This window comes from Eubalaena glacialis, chromosome 3, assembly GCF_028564815.1.
Source record: "Eubalaena glacialis isolate mEubGla1 chromosome 3, mEubGla1.1.hap2.+ XY, whole genome shotgun sequence".
In the NCBI taxonomy this organism is placed as follows: Eukaryota; Metazoa; Chordata; class Mammalia; order Artiodactyla; family Balaenidae; genus Eubalaena; species Eubalaena glacialis.
In genome coordinates this window covers 166,826,254-166,839,983 of record NC_083718.1, presented here as the reverse complement: position 1 = coordinate 166,839,983, position 13,730 = coordinate 166,826,254, and the positions used below count along the sequence as shown (strand labels likewise).

General features: G+C 36.4%; 1 protein-coding gene across 4 annotated transcripts in view; it reads left to right on the top strand.

The window, feature by feature from the left end:
- The window catches only part of ZMYM4 (zinc finger MYM-type containing 4), a 170,669-nt gene that overhangs the window by 91,474 nt on the left and 65,465 nt on the right, over nucleotides 1-13,730 (top strand). The window lies entirely within an intron of this gene.

The following is a 13,730-nucleotide window of genomic DNA, read 5'->3' as shown; positions in this document are numbered from 1 at the left end:
ATTTACAAGCAGCTTATGAACCTCAATAACAAAAAAACAACCCAATCCAAAAATGGGCAGAAGACCTAAAGAGACATTTCTCCAAAGAAGATATACAGATTGCCAACAAACACATGAAAGGATGCTCAACATCACTAATCATTACAGAAATGCAAATCAAAACTGTAATGAGGTATCACCTCACACCAGTCAGAATGGCCATCATCAAAAAATCTACAAACAATAAATGCTGGAGAGGGTGTGGAGAAAAGGGAACCCTCTTGCACTGTTGGTGGGATTGTAAATTGATACAGCCACTATGTAGAACAGTATGGAGGTTCCTTAAGAAACTAAAAATAGAACTACCATACCACCCAGGAATCCCACTACTGGGCATATACCCTGAGAAAACCATAATTCAAAAAGAGTTATGTACCACAATGTTCATTGCAGCTCTATTTACAATAGCCAAGACATGTAAGCAACCTGAGTGTCCATTGACAGATGAATGGATAAAGATGTGGCACATATATGCAATGGAATATTACTCAGCCATAAAAAGAAGTGAAATTGAGTTATTTGTAGTGAGGTGGATGGACATAGAGTCTGTCATACAGAGTGAAGTAAGTCAGAAAGAGAAAAACAAATACTGTATGCTAACACATATATATGGAATCTTAAAAAAAAAAAAAAGTGAGGACACGGGGATCGGGAGCGTAAGCTGGGACAAAGAGAGTGGCATGGACATATATACACTACCAAATATAAAATAGATAGCTAGTGGGAAGCAGCCGCATAGCACAGGGAGATCAGCTTGGGGCTTCGTGACCACCTAGAGGGGTGAGATAGGGAGGGTGGGAGGGAGTCGCAAGAGGGAGGAGATATGGGGATATATGTATACGTATAGCTGATTCACTTTCTTATAAAGCAGAAACTAACACACCATTGTAAAGCAATTATACTCCAATAAAGATGTTAAAATAAATAAATAAATAAAAATAAAAGGAAATTTACAGCTTGCCTCGTGACACAGTGGTTAAGAATCCGCCTGTCAATTCAGGGGCCACGGGTTTGAGCCCTGTCTGGGAAGATCCCACATGCCGTGGAGCAACTAGGCCTGTGCGCTACAACTACTGAGCCTGCACTCTAGAGCCCGCGAGCCTCATCTACTGAAGACCGCACGCCTGGAGTCCGTGCACTGCAACAAGAGAAACCACCTCAATGAGAAACCTGCGCACGGCAACGAAGAGTAGCCCCCGCTCTCCACAACTAGAGAAAAGCCCTCACATAGCAACGAAGACCAAATGCAGCCAAAAATAAATAAGTAAAATAAACACATTTATTAAACAACAAAAAAAAGAAATTTGCCCTTCCTATTTTTTTTGTTTTCAGTATTTTGTCTGGATTTTGTGTGAGTGTGGATGAATTGAGGGATAGTTTTCCCCCATAGGACTAGCGAATTTTTCTTTTCCAAGTTAGTGAATAATAATCCATTCTTTCCTTACTAACTTGAAATGTAATATTCCTATTTTTATTCTATTATAATGATTAAAAAATTGTTTTTAAGTTTCCAGTTGATCATTATTATCTTTGTAGATGCCTTTTCTCAGGCCGAGGACCTTCTCTATATTTGCTGAACGATTTTTTTCAATGAATGAATATTTTGTCAAATGGTTCATCTTCATCTGCTGAAATGATCATGTTTTTCTTTATTGTGTTAATGTGGTGAATTGATTTTTGAATCTTAAACCCACCTTGCATTCATGGGATAAATCCTACTTTGTCATGATCCTATTATTTGTTTCATATCTTTTAAATCTCAATTTGCTAACATTTTAAGTGTGCTGATTTTTGTGTACCTATGTTTATGAAGGATATTGGTATGTAGTTTTCTTTTGTTGTCATGTCTTTCTCTGGCTTTGATTCCAGGGTGATAATGGCTTCATACAATTAGTTAGGAAGTGTTCCTTTCCCTTATATTTGCTGAAAGAGTTCATGCAAGATGGGTATTATTCTTCCTTAAATATTTTACTTAGTTTACGTCATCTGGGCTTGATGTTGTTCATATTTTCTATTTCTTCTGTGTAATTTGCACCTTTGAAGACATTTTCTCGTAAGACAGCACAGTCTGGTAGAACTTTCTGTGACAATTGAAATGTTCTATACGTACACTCTTAAAGTACAGTAGCCACTGACTACCTGTGGCAGTTGAGTACTTGAAATGTGATAAGTGCAGAGCTGCAGTTTTAATTTTATTTAAATTGTCACAGGTGGCTGGTGGCTTACTGTACTGGCTATTGTAGCTCTAAGTTGTAAATTCATTTCTATAAAATTGTTAATAAATTTAAAATATACTGTCATAAAGTTGTTCATAGTTTTAAAATTTGTTTCTATAAAGTTGTTTGTAGGGAATTCCCTGGGGTCCAGTGGTTAGGACTCTGTACTTCCAGTGCAGGGGGCCCAGGTTCGATCCCTGGTCGGTGAACTAAGATCCTGCAAGCTTCACAGTGTGGCAAATATATATATATATATATATATATATATATATATATACACACACACACACACACACACACACACACACACACACGTATATATGGAGATACAAAGTTGTTTATGATTTTTTCTTAATTTATTTTTACTCTCTAATGAAATCTTTAGTGCTCTTTTATTCCTGAGATTGGTAATTTGTGTCATCTTCTCTTTGTCTCCTTTCCTCCCCCCTCAACTCTCTTTGTATTTTTTCATTAAAATATTTTAAGGGTAAAATACACATAAACTAAAATTTACCATTTTATCATTTTTAAGTGTCCAGTTCAATAGTGTTAATTACACTCATATTGTTGTGCAGCCAACCTCCACAACTATTCATCTTGCAAAACTGAAATTCTTTTTTTTTTTTTTTTAATGTTTATTTATTTGTTTGGCTGTGCCCGGGCTCTGTTTGGCTCTGTTTATGGTCACTTTGTCTAGGAGTTTATCATTTTTGTTCTTTTCAAAGATCTTGCTCTTGGTTTCCTTAGTTTTTCTTCACTGTTTATTTTCTATTACATAGATTTTTCTTTTATCTTTACTTTTCCTTCTACTTTGTGCTTAATTTGATCTTTTTCTTGCTTCTGAAGCCAGAAGTTTAGGTCATAGATTTTAGAATTTTTCTTGATAGATGTGTATAAATCCATAAGTTTCCCTCTGAGGACTTCTTTTACTGCACTTCTCAAATTTTGGTAAGTTGTGTTTTCATTGCCATTCAGTTCATATTTTCTAAGTTTCCTTGTGATTTCTTCTTTGACCTATGGCTTTTTTTCAAAGAAGTATTTCTAAATATTTGAGGGCTTTCCACATGTGCTTTTGTTAATGAGTACATTTTGATCAAAGTAGATATTCTGTATGAGTTTCATTATTTGATAATTTTACCATGCAGTATTTCCATCATTTATCATGTGATCAGTGTTGGTGATTGTTCCATGTGTATTGGAAAAGAATATGTGTTCTGCCATTTTGGGGTTAACATTTTGTAAATGTCATTTAGGTTTAGTTGATTGACAGCATCTTTTCAGGTCTTCTATATTTTTCTTGATTTTCTGACTGTTCAATTACTGGCAGAGAAATGTTGAACCATTCAAATATTACTATGGGGTTATCTGTTTTTGCTTTTAATTCTGTCAGTTTCCAGTGTTCATTCTCTTGTTGAGATTCAGGTTTCCATCAGGTGTCTTTTTCCTTCTAGCTAAAGAACTTTAACATTTCTTGTCATGCAGGTCTGTTGGTAACATATTCTTTCAGCTTTCATCTAAAAATATTTTTATTTCATCTTCCTTTTTGAAGATTATTTTCTCTTGTTATAGAATTCTAGGTTGACAAGATTTTTTTTCCTGGCACTTTTAGGTTCAACTGCTTTAGAAAGTATTTATTTCTTCAAATACCCATCTCTCCAATTAAATATGTTAGCCTGCTTAATATTGTATCACATGTCTGACACTCTGTTATTTTTCAGCCTTAAACTCTCTATGCTTCTTTCTATATAATTTTTTACTGCCCTCTCTTCCTATTTCACTGTTATTTTCTTCTACGTGGTCTAATGTGCAATTAACCCATTCAGTTGATTTTTCATTTTAGCTATATTTTTCAGTTTAGAAGTTTCTTTTTAAAAAATACGGTTTCTAATTTTATTCTCATCAAGTTCATGTTTTCCATTAAATCTTTATACTTTTTTATAACTTTTCACGTCCTTTGTGGTAATTCTAATTCCATCATTTGTATTATTTCCAGCCCCATTTCCATTGGCTGAATTGTCTTCTGGTTATGGCTCTCATCTCTTGCTTTTTCAAATGTGTGATAATGTTTGATTGGATGCTGGGTTACACTGTTACATTGTTGAGTGTCAGATTATATTTTATATTCTATATTTCCTTTAGGAGTGTTGACTTTCATTCTGACATGCAGTTAGTTTGCTTTGGATCAGCTTGATCTTTTTGAGACTTGTTTTTTTTTAACATCTTTATTGGAGTATAATTGCTTTACTATGTTGTGTTAGTTTCTGCTGTATAACAAAGTGAATCAGCTATATGTGTGCATACATCCCCATATACCCTGCCTCTTGTGCCTCCATCCCACCCTCCCTATCCCTTCCCTCTAGGTGGTCACAAAGCAGCGAGCTGATCTCCCTCTGCTATGCAGCTGCTTCCCACTAGCTATCTGTTTTACATTTGGTAGTTTATATATGTCATTGCTACTCTCTCACTTCATCCCAGCTTCCCCTCCCTCCCATGTCCTCAAGTCCATTCTCTATGTGTGCATCTTTATTCCTGTCCTGCCCCTATGTTCATCAGAACCACTTTTTTTTTTTAGATTCCATATATATGTGTTAGCATACAGTATTTATTTTTCTCTTTCTGACTTACTTCACTCTGTATGAGAGACTCTAGGTCCATCCACCTCACTACAAATAACTTAATTTCGTTTCTTCTTATGGCTGAGTATTATTCCATTGTATATATGTGCCACATCTTCTTTATCCATTCATCTGTCGATGGACACTTAGGTTGCTTCCATGTCCTGGCTATTGTAAATAGAGCTGCAGTGAACATTGTGGTACTTGACTCTTTTTGAATTATGGTTTTCTCAGGGTATATGCCCAGTAGTGGGATTGCTGGGTTGTATGGTAGTTCTATTTTTAGTTTTTAAGGAACGTCCATTCTGTTTTCCATAGTGGCTGTATCAATTTACATTCCCACCAACAGTGCAAGAGGTATCCCTTTTCTCTACACCCTCTCCAGCATTTATTGTTTGTAGATTTTTTGTTGATGACCATTCTGACCGGTGTGAGGTGATCCCTCATTGTAGTTTTGATTTGCATTTCTGTAATGATTAGTGATGTTGAGCATCCTTTCATGTGTTTGTTGGCAATCTGTATATCTTCTTTGGAGAAATATCTATTTAGGTCTTCTGCCCATTTTTGGATTGGGTTGTTTGTTTTTTTGATATTGAGGTTCATAAGCTGCTTGTAAATTCTGGAGATTAATCCTTTATCAGTTGCTTCATTTGCAAATATTTTTGTCCATTCTTAGGGTTGTCTTTTCATCTTGTTTATAGTTTCCTTTGCTGTGCAAAAGCTTTTAAGTTTTGTTAGGTCCCATTTATTTATTTTTGTTTTTATTTCCATTTCTCTAGGAGGTGGGTCAAAAAAGATCTTGCTGTGATTTATGTCATAGAGTGTTCTGCCTATGTTTTCCTCTAAGCATTTTATAGTGTCTGGCCTTACATTCAGGTCTTTAATCCATGTTAAGTTTATTTTTGTGTGTGGTGTTAGGGAGTGTTCTCATTTCATTCTTTTACATGTAGCTGTCCAGTTTTCCCAGCACCACTTATTGAAGAGGCTGTCTTTTCTCCATTGTATATTCTTACCTCCTTTATCAAAAATAAGGTGACAGGGGGCTTCCCTGGTGGTGCAGTGGTTGAGAATCTTCCTGCCAATGCAGGGGACACAGGTTCGAGCCCTGGTCTGGGAAGATCCCACATGCCGCGGAGCAGCTAGGCCCGTGAGCCACAACTACTGAGCCTGCGCGTCTGGAGCCTGTGCTCCGCAACAAGAGAGGCTGCGATAGTGAGAGGCCCATGCATCGTGATGAAGAGTGGCCCCCGCTTGCCGCAACTAGAGAAAGCCCTCGCACAGAAATGAAGACCCAACACAGCGAAAAATAAATAATAAATAAAAGCTTGCTTAAAAAAAAATAAATAAATAAGGTGACCATATGTGCGTGGGTTTATCTCTGGGCTTTCTATCCTGTTCCATTGACCTATATTTCTGTTTTTTTGCCAGTACCGTACTGTCTTGATTACTGTAGCTTTGTAGTATAGTCTGAAGTCCAGGAGCCTGATTCCTCCAGCTCCATTTTTCTTTCTCGAGATTGCTTTGGCTATTTGGGGTCTTTTGTGTTTCCATACAAATCGTGAAATTTTTTGTTCTAGTTCTGTGAAAAATGCCATTGGTAGTTTGATAGGGATTGCATTGAATCTGTAGATTGCTTTGGGTAGTATAGTCATTTTCACACTGTTGATTCTTCTAATCCAAGAACATGGTATATCTCTCCATGTGTTTGTATCATCTTTAATTTCTTTCATCAGTGTGTTATAGTTTTCTGCATACAGGTCTTTTGTATCCTTAGGTAGGTTTATACCTAGGTATTTTATTCTTTTTGTTGCAATGGTAAATGGGAGTGTTTCCATAATTTTTCTTTCACATTTTTCATTAGTGTATAGGAATACCAGAGATTTCTGTGCATTAATTTTGTATCCTGCTACTTTACCAAATTCATTGATTAGCTCTAGTAGTTTTCTGGTAGCATCTTTAGGATTTGAGACTTGTTTTTTTTTTGAGACTTGTTTTTAAAGCTTGTTAGGGCAGCTCTAGGATTGGCTTTACTTTAGAATTAGTTTAGCCCTACTTTTATTTCACTTTTTAAAAATATTTATTTATTTATATTTTTGGCTGCACCAGGTCTTAGTTGCAGCACATGGGATCTTTGTTGACGCCTGCGGGGTGTTTAGTTGCACCTTGCAGGATCTTTTAGTTGCGGCATGCGGGATCTAGTTCCTTGACCAAGGATCAAACCCTGGCCCCCTGCATTGGGAGTGTGGAGTCTTAACCACTGGACCACCAAGGAAGTCCCCCTAGCCCTACTTTTAATGTGTGACTTTTCAGAGGTCTCCATTGATTCTCCCAGTTGTTTGACAAGGTCTCTTTTTCTTTTTTAAAAATAGACTTTAATTTTTAGAGCATGTTTTAAGTTCACAGCAAAATTGAGCAGAATGTACAGAGTTCCCATATGTTCCCTTACATCACACAAGCATAACCTTCCCCATCGTCTCATGTGTGGTTTAGTGTTCAGGCAAAGGATTTCTAGTCCTCTTTCAGTGGGTCTTTGTCTTTTCTTTGGTAATCTGTCCTGCAAATACCAGCTCCTTTAGCTTTCTCAGTCTGTTGTCTGCCCAGTTTATTGAGACTGGTGTTCTTTACTTGAGTTTTCCCTCTCTATACTGGAACTTGCTAAATGTTCCCAGGCAGAAAGCCTAGGACAGTCACCTCATTAGTTCGTTTTCTCAGAGATCACAGTCTTGTGTTGATTGTTGTCCATACTTTGAATACATTTGTTTTATATATTTTGTCAAGCTTTTTATTCACAACAGGAGGATTATTCTGCTATCAGTACTGTGCCACAGCTGGAAGTAGAGTTTTATGACAGTGGATTGTAGCTAGTGCCTAATTTACAATATCTTTGTTCTAAATCATTAAAAAAATTTTTTTAGTTTTATTTTTTGTTTGATTTTTGTCTGCGTTGAGTCTTCGTTGCTGCGCGCAGGCTTTTCTCTAGTTGCGGCGAGCGGGGGCTACTCTTCGTTGCGGTGCGCGGGCTTCTCATGCAGCGGCTTCTCCTTGTGGAGCATGGGCTTTAGGCATGCGGGCTTCGATAGTTGTGGCACTCGGGTTCAGTAGTTGTGGCTCACGGTCTCTAGAGCACAAGCTCAGTAGTTGTGGCGCACGGGCTTAGTTGCTCCACGGCATGTGGGATCTTCCCAGACCAGGGCTCAAACCCGTGTTCCCTGTCTTGGCAGGGGGATTCTTAACCACTGAGCCACCAGGGAAGCCCTGTTCTAAATCATTTTGGATATAACTCACAAATAGTTCTGTAGATAATTGCCCTAAGGACTTTCCTAGGCCTATTTAGCTTCGTATGTTTTTCTGGCATGATGCAGTTATACTGTGTGAACTACACTCAGCAATATTCCTGTAGGTAGGGCTCAGGAAATCTTTTCTGAAAAGGGCCAAATAGTAAACATTTAAGGTCTGTTGGGTGTAGTCAGAAAATATGGTCTCCTGTGTATTCTTCTCTTCCTCCTCTTCCTCCCTCCCCATCCCCTCTCTTTTGTCTTCTTTCTTCTACTCTCTCAAAAATGTAGTAACTATTTTTAGCTCAGGGGCCATCCCTTGATCAAGGGTTGTAGTTTACCAACCCCTACTATAAAATTTGTCAAGTAGGACTTTTTCTTTCTTTGTTTAAATCTCTGTTGACCATTGTCGCAGGTAATATGTGCCAGTAGAATTGGTGTATCTTGTGTTTAATGAGTTCATGAGAGTAACAGCGTGGAATTGTTATAAGTTTACTAATGCTATTGAAGGGGGAAAAGTGCAAGTTACTATGTTTCTACAGTTTTAAAGCCCTTAAAAATGATTATTTTAATGTTGCGTTTTTTTTCCTGGTTAAAAGGGATAAAAAATTAGGTTCAGGACTGGAACAGATCCTTGTTTATCTGTAAATATATTGCAGAAGTTTTAGAATTAGCAGGAATAGCAGGAATGTTGTAGAACTGTGGTTTGGGACGCAGTTGGAACTGTCTCTCCATACCTCTGTGGCACTGTGCTTCTGCAACTGTTAGCATAAAGTACTTTCGCTTTTGTTTTGTTAAAATTTCATTGTTTTCTACTTATAGAAGAAATATGTTCTCTGAAATGTTATAAAAACATATAAACATTTTACTCCATTAAAATGTATAATATTCTTTTGTAGTGATATGCTTCAGTTTTAATAGACCCTGGACAATTTTTAGGTATATGCTGAATATATCCATTTATAGATGTCTCTGATCTTCTTGATCATTGCTTTCAGAGCACTGTAAATGTCAGTGAGTAAAAGTCTTTTGTATTTATTTCAGTTTTCCTCATAATGAAGAAGAAATAATTAATGTGTTTTATTTTATAATGTGTGTTAAATTATATTTTAGCTTTAATAGTGTACAAGTGGCCTATTGAAATTAGTAAAACGTAACTGATTTCTGTTAGAGGTGTTTCAAGTGTTCACATTTGTTAATCACCTTTTAGTAAGTTATAAAATCAAGTTGTTCTAAGTATTCCACCGGTTTCAAACTGTTTTTTCCCCACTGTGGGAACAAATAAAAGCAAAAATTAGTGAAAGTAAGTTCTGTGAATCTCACTTATGAGTCTCATCTCTCCTCATTGAATGTATAGAATGAACAATGGCATACCTTAATAGTATGCCACAGTAACAACACGTATTTAAATGAAAACAAGAAAAGAGAGCTGTAATCTTTAGTCATGACTCCCTGACAAAACTAATTCATCTTCATTAGTACTTAACATGGGTTGTTTGGGAACTGTCATAAATGGTTCATCTCTGATGTGGTAGAGCATTCAGTGGGTCATCTTTGTTGGTATAACATTCAAAGGGATGGTTGACCACTTGGGGTTTTGTGGAAGAAATTCAACCATCTGATAAGAGATTGGACTTGATGAATCTGAAGATCGCTGTTCAGCCTCTGAAGTACAGTGATTTATTACCTGCAGTTTATTTATGGCTGGTTCATAAAAAACTAGAGCCTGTTACTCAAAGTGTGGTAGGGCATCAGCAGTATTAGCGTCACCTGGGAGTATGTTAGAAGTCAGGTCCTTGGCTGCCACCCTTGACCTACTGAACCAGAATCTTTAGAAGTGGAGCTCAGGAATCCATTTGCAAGCTCACCAAGAGATTCTGTTATCCAGTAATCGTTGAGAAGCATTGTTTAGTTCAGTGATCCTCAAGCATTATTGTGCATCAGAAGCAAAATTATCTTAGGGGTGCTTGTTTTTTTGTTTAAGACATTTTTTAAAATTGAGATAAAATTGACATATAACATTGTATTAGTTTTAGGTATACAACACAATGATTTGCTATATGTATATATTGCAAAATGATTACCATAATACATTTAGTTAACATCCATTACCACTGTTTTTTTAAAATTTTGAAACACTGTTAGAAATATATTTTACATTGAGACCTACTTGTGTGTGTGTGTGTGTGTGTGTGTGTACAGGTGTTTTGTAGCATTACTTGTTGTCACTCTGAATTATGTTCTTTGTTTTCCATTCTAGCCTATTTACAAAAAACAAATCATGGCCCTGGCTCACTAATGGGTTGATACTTGGAGTTTGAAAGAACACTGGATTGTTGTGTTTCAGTTATTGTCCCATTTTCATGAAAAGTTTTCTGTTGGTTATTGGCCTATTAGTAGCTAAGATTCTTTTTGAGCTAAGGATCATAATTAGGAATTACCATTCTTCTTGTTACTGTAAATTGTGCCTCATTGAGAATGAGGATCTGTCATTAAGGGAAGAAGCTAGAGTGGCTATTGAGGAGCATCTAGTAGTTTCAGACAAAGACAGCTTGATTCAGCTCTTGATGAATTGCATGCTTACCAAGAGTCAGTTGTTCCCAAACCTGTTTATTCGAGTAGTACTTGTCATTGTAATTAAATAATTTTTATTGTACCATTTTGACACTAATGAAATTTCCTCTGAAAAGTAAATTGTGGTTTCTGTGAATAATTTTAATGCTTTAGAAAGACTTAGTAGGTAAAGTCAGTAAAAAGGTGGAGGGGCAAGTGTCTTTATTTTCTCATTCCATTTTAAAAAAATATTTATTATTTATTTATTTAATTTATCTTTGGCTACATGGGGTCTTAGTTGCAGCACATGGGCTCTTCACTGCAGCGCGTGGGCTTTTCTCTAGTTGTGGCATGCGGGTTTTGTCTTCTCTAGTTGTGGCATGTGGGATCCAGGGCGTGTGGGCTCTGTAGTTGTGGCGTGTGGGTTTCAGACCGCGTGGGCTCTGTAGTTTGTGGCATGCAGGCTATCTCTAGTTGAGGCGCGTGAGCACAGTAGTTGTGGCGTGAGGGCTTAGTTGCCCCATGGGCACGTGGGATCTGTGTTCCCTGACCAGGAATCAAACCTTTGTCCCCTGCATTATAAGGCGGATTCTTTACCACTGGGCCACCAGGGAAGTCCCTCATGCCATTTTAAAGAAACCAAAGTTGCAATCATGAAGATTGCACTATGGCTGTGATTTGTTCAAGAAAGAACTCAAATTAGCATACCCATTTCCAAAGTCTTGATTGATCATCATTGATTGGCCAAGGTGCTTTTTTATATATTCCAAGTAAAAATAAATGTTTAAGGCATGTACGTTTCATTTTTAAGATTCCTGACTTCATTGGTCAATGATTGGCCAATGTGCTTTTTTATATATTCCAAGTAAAAATAAATGTTTAAGGCATGTACATTGCATTTTTAAGATTCCTGACTTTATTGGACTTTTAACTGGTGACTGCATTCCTGATCTTATAGTTTAAAGAGGCTTTTATTATTTAGGAGATTGTATTTTATTGAAAATAAAAATAAATCATCTCTTAGAAACAAAATGCAGATTTAAGTTTTTATTTAAGATGAACCAAGATTACCTCATTTTTATGCTTATTATTTGTTTTGCATTCTTTGGAGTTTGTGTTGTTGTTTTTTTTTCTTTTGATCCTTTGTTTCTTTATATAAGAGAGAAAAACAGTGTCAGAGAATTGTTAAAGAACCATAACTTCTGAAGTTAAAATTATAATTGATATTAGTTTAGTTCTGAAAATTATCCTTTGATTAAAACAAAAATGTATGGAAGTAATTGAGTAATATATTGGCAATGAAAGTAACTAACAGGCCTTTCATAATGTTCATCTATGTGGGTTCCTTAGTTGGTGGTTGTACCTTAAAATGAAACGATTCTTGGGTATAGTATATAAATATCAGTATGCCACTAAAGCAAGGACTGAGCAAAAGGAGGACAAGGAGTAAAAGTTGATTTGACATCATGAAATTTATTTTCATTATCAGACACAAATATTGTACTTAAATTGCTTAAAATAACTTCCATTCTCCTTTTACAAAATCTAACAGCCTACCTGCATTTAACCCATGTGCTCCTTTCATTCTTTCACAAAGGAAAATTATGTACTGATCACATGCCCTGTTGCACAAAGATTTTCCCTCTGAACTTACTAGTTATTCTCTCTTTTTTTTTAATTAATTTTTTTATTGGAGAATAGCTGATTTACAATGTTGTGTTAGTTTCTGCTGTACAGCAAAGTGAGTCAATTATACATACACATATATCCACTCTTTTTTAGATTCTATTCCCATAGTTATTCCTTCTTTATTGAATCATTCCCATGAGTATACTGTAAGCTGTAATATTCTCCATCTTTAGAAAAACAATCTCATCAAAAAAAAGAAAAAAAACAAAACAAAAATACAAAGTCAGAAAAACTTTTCACTCCAGATTTTAGTCCAGTTTCTGTTCATTTTCTTTAATTTAGAGCAAAACTCCTCTAAAGAGTTGTTTGTACTTAAGTTTCCCCAGTTCTCTCCTCTCAGTCTCTTTATGGGATCACCCCACTCCAGCTTTTGTGTACCCATTTTTTCACTGATATAGCTCTTGTCAAGGAAGAAGTTCATTTCAACTTTCCCAATATTAATAATCAATCTTCAGTCTTCATTTTATGTGTTATCTCAACAACATTCATTATGGTTGGCCACTTCTTTCTTATTGAAATGTTTTCTTCACTTTGCTTCTATAACATCACCCACCTAATTTTCCTCCTACCTCATTGGCTGTTCCATTTTAGCCTCTTTCTCTGATTCCTTCCTTTCTACAGATTTCTAAAAGTTGAAGTATCTCAGGACTCTCAGCTCTCTTCCATCAGTAGTAAGTACAGTCACTAGGTGATCTTAACTAGTCCCATGAACTTCATTGATGACTCCCAAATTTATATGTCATTTCTTGGCAAGAGTCTCCTCTTTAACTCTTTAATACGTCCAATTGCCTTCTTGATATCTCCATTTGAAGGTTTAATAAAGTTCTCAAAATTAATGGGTCCAAACCAAACTATTCATTCTACCCCTCTCAGTCTGTTACTCCCTTAGTGTTTACATCTCAAGAAATGGCACCCTGTTGTGCTCTTTTTGACTTCTTTTATATTCAGCTTCTCATATACCAAGAAATGCCTCTACTTTCAAATTATACCCAAGTCTGACTACTCTTTCTCACATCCACCATTACTATCCTGGTCTTAGCCACCAGTTTTCCCTTGGATTATTGCATTAGCCTCCTATGTGGTGTTCTTCCTTCCCTTCTTCACTCCCTGTAACATTTAACAGCCTTAAAGTACTCCTGCAGAAGCTGGGGTGTTCCTTGTAAAACGTAAATCATGGAATTCCTCTTTGGGATCTTTTTTGTGGTTTGCAGATTCCTAATATATCTGTTCTCTGGCTTTTTCTCTTTTGTCATTTTTAAGCACTCTTCCTCACGCTTGTTCAATTCCAGCCCTATATTCCTTGCTTTTCCTCAAACATACCAAGCCTGTTCACAGTGTCTAAA